This window comes from Cyprinodon variegatus, unplaced genomic scaffold (assembly GCF_000732505.1).
Source record: "Cyprinodon variegatus isolate N-32 unplaced genomic scaffold, C_variegatus-1.0 Scaffold647, whole genome shotgun sequence".
Classification (NCBI taxonomy): Eukaryota; Metazoa; Chordata; class Actinopteri; order Cyprinodontiformes; family Cyprinodontidae; genus Cyprinodon; species Cyprinodon variegatus.
In genome coordinates this window covers 207010-214032 of record NW_015151100.1, presented here as the reverse complement: position 1 = coordinate 214032, position 7023 = coordinate 207010, and the positions used below count along the sequence as shown (strand labels likewise).

At 41.0% G+C, this 7023-nt stretch overlaps 1 protein-coding gene across 4 annotated transcripts in view; it reads left to right on the top strand.

The window, feature by feature from the left end:
* Nucleotides 1-654: 654 nt before the first annotated feature.
* plxnb2 (plexin B2) overlaps nt 655-7023 on the top strand; it is a 164839-nt gene continuing 158470 nt past the window's right edge. For 2 of the 4 annotated variants that reach the window (XM_015393548.1, XM_015393547.1), the window contains exon 1: nt 655-1367. The gene's annotated coding sequence lies outside the window, so the exon portion shown is untranslated. The remainder of the gene's footprint in view (nt 1368-7023) is intronic. The other 2 variants (XM_015393549.1, XM_015393550.1) reach the window with 2 other exon arrangements.

Below are 7023 nucleotides of genomic sequence, written 5' to 3'. Positions count from 1 at the left end.
TGTATGATGTATAAAATCCCTCTTTAACTTTTCTTGAGAGGTGAGCAGCTGCCTTCTGTAATTCTAAGCAACTTCTCTGATCTGAGTAAGATTTCTATCAAAATCTGTTGTTATGTCTCATGGTTGTTCAATACATATAAGTTATGGAGTGTTATTTAAAGAACTTCTCCTGAGTGATCTCTTTTCAGGAAAAGGAACCGGAGAGAGAAAGCTTCAAGGTGTAGACACAGAGAGTCTATCTTTAACAATTCTCAAAAATCCAAAATAAATATTTTCCAGGCTGAAATAAGAAAGGTGAAACTCTTGGGAAGCAAAGGAGGAAAACATCCTGCCCACCTAAATTTACAAGAGATCAAGATTTTATTAAAGTACATTTTCTTGTGGGCCCATAATCTTCCCTTACCTATGAGGATGTTAAACACAGTTTTCCAAAATATCACTTACTTTAACTTTTAATATATTTTCTTTTTTTCTTTATTAAGTGGCCTGGTATAATGATGTAACAGCGTACTGGACACGCAGCCAGCTGTATTATGGAGGTTAAGTAAAAGCCATCACTTTCCATAATGAATATTAGGCTATCTTGCTTGGAGTGACCTGGAAACGCCCCCACAGAGAGCTGAATCCGGGGCAACACTTTGGGAGTCACAGCGCGGGGCTTGCCTGCCTCCCTACCACCGCTCCCTTTCCCCATCCGCGGAAACATTTCTGCGCGTGTCGGCACACACGCGACACAACTTATAGTCTCCTCGTTGTTGCCTTTACGCAGATCGGCTTCGTGTGAAGCGTGGATTGGAGTGAAGGAGAGAGGGATACTTCCTTCTCGTTGTCGCCTGTTCTCCTTCAGTGCGCGCTTCTCTCCATCCGTCCCTGGCCGGCTCCCTTGGCTCCGTATGAGCGAAAACCTCTGGGTCTCCAGAAAGCAACGAGGGTCAGCGCAGGAGCGCGTGAGGAACAACACAACCCACAGGTGTGCTGCAGCCACAGCGAGCGGTGACTCGAGGCGCTTCTGGAGACGCACGCGCACGCATACCTGGAAATTACCATGTGACTGTGCACCTGGGCGTGGAGAAAGTCCTCATATTCCGAGCGGAGACTCTTTTGTTAAGGAGTTGACCGCGCCACCTCCCGACAGCGGCGACAGTTTGGTCAAACCCTGGGTTTGTTATCGCTTGTTTTTGTGGAATAGTGCCTTTTTTTACGAGACATAATCACAGGACTCGAGACGAGATGTAAACTTCCTCACGGACGTTTTCTTTTCTCTTTACAAAGAAATACAAGTCGACAAATTTCATGAAGAGGGCTTCTCCACTTGGCTGTTAGGACTGTTCGCGCGTGAGGAACAACTGCGCTCTTTCACCTTCAAGGTGAGTTCCGGGAAAAGCCTATTAATGCTTTTGTTTTCATCACCTTTTGACTTTGTTAAGTTTGAGTTTGTCACACATGTCAGACTCTGTTGGTGTTCGTGGAAAAGCGAACCCAGGAATGTTGTTATTTAACTTGAAATTATATGTTTCAATATTTCAAATAAGCTTTTTTTCCATTTTGCCCTTTTTGCCGTTTCGTACCACTGAACAAACCGTTTCGTACGCATGGAGTCTCCATAACTATTGCTCACGTTTGTATTTTATATCTGTGGTTATGGATATTTTAAATGCTCAAATCTCACGTGTAGTTCGTTTAAAAAAAAAACAAAAAACAAGCAAACAAACAAAAAAAAAAACCCTCACCTTCTCAGGACCCTCATTACTGTCCATGTTAACAGATATTACGCATTCCTCCCATTAGATTGAACCATTTCCTCAGCTGTTGGTTTCCAGAGTTTGTAATTGATAGCTCTGGGAAAGTTGTAAAAGTAAGTTATGGAGAGTTTTGTGGAATTTCTCCATCTTGTGGAAGCAGCTTCTTGTCAGCTGTTAGTCCAGTCAAAATAACTGTTTTAATATGAGGACAGATAGCAGTGGCACTGAGTTAAGAAGTCAAATAGTTACAGATTGAGACGCATTCCAAGGACATCTGATCAGAAACTCTCCAAAAAAAAGCTGAAGGCTCCAATAGCCCCCCCGGGGGACATATACACACCAAGCCTCCAAAGAAAGAACCTTATATTGTGCTTTGGAACTTCAAGGAGTTTTGTAAATGTTGTTCAGATAGGTAGAACATTATCTAAAGTTGCTTTCCTGTCAAGCTGTTGTTTACTTCAGGGAGGTATTTGATCGGGTCACTGATTGTTTTTTCTAATCCTTTTTTTGAGACTGTAAACCCTTATCAAGTATGAGATTATGACCAATGATCAAACCAAAATGACCTCCTACTGATGGATAAAATCCATCAGACATTTCATATAATGTACAATTTTTCACAGTGGATTATGAACAGATTATATGGATTTACTAGAAATTGTAAACCATCCAAACTGATATGAAACAAAACCAAGTCCTGACTAACTGATGTACCGGGGAAGTAAAGTAATGGACGAAATAAGAGGAAAACTGTAAAAGTGAGGAACAACAAACAGGCAAGACGACCATCACCCCTTCAAGGCTCTAGTCCTCTGGGCTATAGTTTCCTTCCTGCTTTAAAAACACCAAGTTTGAAAACAAGCGTGCCTTGTTCAAAACTAGACCACCATCCTGACCTTGTAACGCACCAGTAACGCAGTGCTGCATGGGTAGATGTTTTCTTAAAAGAAGCCCTTTTTGTACACGATCAATGAGCTGTGTCATTGTAGCTCATCAGAGCTGCACTCATGACTGTCTGGGTTAAAACTTGTACTGTTCTCAGTCTCAGTAGCTGATTGATTGTAGAAGGAGATAGAAAAGAGGTCCTAGAAGACATGTGCTTCCCGAAAACCATTCATTTAACGTCAGACGCACTACAGCCACAGCATCTGCCTGGTCACCTCACAAGGGGCCGTCTGTCCCTCCGCGTTGGCAATTTCAGAGAGAAATGGACGCGTGAGCCGCCTTCCTCACCTCAGGACAGTCAAGCCGTACATCAGGATCCGTGAGCACAGATGTAGTAGAGCCATGCCTCATGTTATTTTTTTTTTTCCATACTCTGTATCCCTCTATCTTGTCTCTCTCGTGGACTACAAGGAAACAGAGGCTCTATTGATGTCCCTGTTGAATCTCAGATGCTGTTCTTGCCAGTCTGTATCTCTCAGTCCCTGGTGCAGCCCTCAGAAAACCACTGTACTGCCTTGTTACCCCATTTTTATTGAATTTGTTCTATCATCTACACCACTTTTCCTGTAGACTTACCTACTGTATTCAGTATCTACCTCCTGGAGATTATTCCAATTAGATAACTTCTTGCAAATAGAGTCCTAGTGGGAGTGGATTAGCGCAGAAGGGGGGACATTATGAAAGCCGGAAAGGTGGCTGCTGGTGGGGGTTCAAGCAGGAGGTCATCTTCCAGTTTCTCTCCACTCTGAGATGCCATCTGGTCACACAGAGCAGGGATGCACACAAGCAGTTTGAAAAGTAACCCCTGCCTCTGTTTAGTGGGTCTTTCTCCTTCTCCCTACCCCACAATGCTTCATTCAGTGTTTATCTCTTTTTGTGCTGAATAAATAGAGACACCTTATCTGTGCAGAGGAGAGCGTGATAAATGTTTTCTCCTGCTCCCCACAAGGGTGAAGAAGACAGGCGTACCACACTGCTTTATCATAGATGCTCTTTTCAGGACAGCGGAATGAGAGACGTTTCTCATTCAGGTCATGTAAAGGGTTTCAGGAGTGTGCAAAACAATTCCCAAAGCTGAGCACAGACTCCAATCCTTTTAATGCAAGTGAAACGGGTAAAAAAACAAAGCATTTGTGAATTTTCCTCCCCTTCAACCTCTGTCTCTGTTGGTAAAAAGCTGCTAGATCTGAAAATAAATCTGTGGATAAAAGCAACTTTTAGAGTAGCTTATAAAAGTTTTCACGCTATTAAACCTTTCAGATTTAAGTTTTTATATTTTAGTGGGAATTAATGTTCAAGATCATTGCAAAGTAGTGGTTAATTGTGAATCAAAATGGTTCTAGAGGATCTCTGCAGCTCCTCTAGAGTGACCATGGGCCTCCTGAACACTTCTCTGATTAATGCTTTCCTTGTTCGGATTGTCTGTGTTATGCTGACTGTTTTTGTCATCAGACTGTTTAGATTTGAGTTGTGCATTTTGCATACACTTGATTAGGGGAGTAGCAGCCTAGTGGTTATGGCATAGAGCTTGGTATTCTGAGGTTCTGAGTTTGAGTCCCACCTCCACAGACTGCCACTCTGGGCCTCTGAGCAAGACCCTTAACCCCACACTGCTCCCCCGTGCCCCACGTTTACAGCTCACTGCTCCCCATGGGATGGGCTAAATTCAGAGGTAAATTTCTCCAATATGAGATCAATAAAGTTTAAATATTACTATTAAATTGCGACTCCATGTTGCTTTATCACTAAAATCCTTATTAAATATTTTGGTTGTAATGAGACCAAAGTGTAAAATATTCCAGGAGGTGTGAATACTTTTCTGTAATAGCCTTTGGACTGTTGAAGTACTGAGGAGTTATTTATTTATTTTTTTTTGTCTGGTGTTTTTTGAAATGGTAAAGCAATGGCTTCTGACATGATGTCTGTTATGTGAAATTTAAAGTAAAATTTCTTAAGTTTAAATTCAACGTTTGCTTTTCAGTGTCTTCACTGAGTCTACACCATGTCCTGAATGTGTGTGGCATATTATAGGCTATGGCCATATTTTTAAGGTCAAGTGAATTCATACTCATCCGTTGTCTCTTGTGTTTTTGTTGGCCAGGATTACAACTCCTGTCGTTTTCATTTGGAAAATAAAAAGCCTTAATCCTCATAAACAACAGACAATCTCATCCATCCTGTCTATGGTACACAGGCAGGAACAAAGGGCTGGACAAGCAGAAGCATGACTAGCATTTATTTCATCATCAGTTGTTCTTTTTTTGTTTCTATTTTCTTCTAATCTATATAATCTACATTATTTTACTGCTTTACATGTTTGGATCCACTATGTGATTTAGTTTGAATCTTCTTCTGTAGAGCATACTTCATACATTTACTGATTATTCAATAGGTGTACTGTGAGTTACCTATGCATATGTGCTAGCTTGTTCCTCATGCTTTCCCTATGTACACATCACTTTCAGGAGAGAGTGGGCAGATGCTTGAAGGGTGTGCCAGCTTGGAATTAGGCTGCTGAAAGGTGCTGGGGGAATTAAGACTTACTTTAAATTGGAGATAGACATGTCTTTTCATGTCTGAGGATTATCTGGTGATGAAGGGACGCCACGCTGAGGTGGTTTTCTGATCTTATCTCTGCTGGGTTTTACAGCTGCCACACTTGCCCTTGGAAAAAAAGGCCTTTCCTGAGTCGTCCCTTACAGCGGTTTCACTTTCTTTTTGCACCTCCCTCTCGGGCGGATGTGACGTGTGCATGTCACACTTTAACGCCCGCTACCCTTTCCACTCAACACCTTTTTGCCTTGGTCTCACGCACTTGATAGCAGAGTAAACAAAGCAGATCCATGACAGATCCAGGAGTTGTGATTATGTTAATTTTCATCTTAAGTCCCCTAGCACCAGGCTGTGCTCTGTGACAGCAGAGCCTGGCATGTTTCTGCACCCTCAAACATCCGCAGCTGTAGTTTACCTTAAAGTCCTCTTGGTTTTTAAACTGAAGGGTCAATCACAGCTCAAAACGCCTTTCTTTAACTTCTAAAATAACCTTGATACTTCAACAATTTCAACTGTTTTGTCCCCATATTTCCCAAGAATTGCACTGCCTGAACCCATCATAGCTGCCGACTCATGCTGACTTCTCCTGCTGCTCCTTACCCTACCTGTCTTCTGCCCTCACTTCTATCTCTGACTGAGAATCCCTCCCCCTTCATCTCTAAGGGCATGAGTAAAAAAAAAGCATGATGAATCTTGCAAATACCTTTCTGAAAAAGCAAGAGGAGTCACCTGGGGCGAAGGCTGTCTTAATTGCTTTGTCGAGGAGTCATGGGGCAGGATGTTTTACACAAGAGCTTTAAGACAAACCTTTGAAAAGAAAGACATAACAGGGATATGATAACATTATTTTAAGACCCTCCAATCACACAAGTCTGGACTGATGAAGTTTTTTTTTTCTTTGAGGGTCTGTCCTGTCAATGGTGGCATAGACGGATTCTGATTTTCTTTTTCTTCAAAGGCCTAAGCATGGATGATGGAGTTTGCTAAAGGGTAGGTTCTTTTATAGAGCAAGTCATTTTGAATCCACTGCTGAAAATGAAGCAATTCCTACATTTGTATTCATTGAAGAAAATGTGAAGGAAAAAAAATTGCAACCATACTGGTTTCTACTTATTTTACTTTTTTAAATAACTCTTATCCACATTCAAATCTCACATTGGACGAAGATGACATGAATAAAGTGTAGTTTCTAAACTCAATTTTAAGTTATTGAGCAGAAAAAGTTATCAAAACTCAAAACTGAAACTTAATACCTTATACCAAATGCAAGCTTTATTATTGACAAGGCCCTAAAATCAACATTTCCAGTAAAAAGAGTCTGTCTCACCGCTGTAATTTAAAAGATAACACCTTATGCAACTTTTTTCAAGGAATCAAGTCTGTCTCTGATCTTGGCATAATACTGTGATCTAAAGCTGCCCTAACTTTATGACAGGACACCTTTCCTAAATGGATAAATGTATGAATTCTGCATTTGAATACCTAGCCTTCAGGACCCTATGTGGCTATCTGTTTGTGAATTTTTTTTAAACCATTTTAGATAAGCTTTAGGACAGTTATGCAAGCCATGTCCCCCTCTAAATGGCTGAAAAAATAATTGTGGGGCAGAAAAAGAAACCATTCGGTTTAAAACTTGCCATGCACTGCGTGTAGGGCTCAACCTATTGATTATTATGCAAATCAATTAATCTGTCTGTTATTTTTTTCAATTTATCAATTAATATGGGTAGTCGAAGGTTATCCCATTATTCCTCAGAAGATTATTTTTATATATATATATATA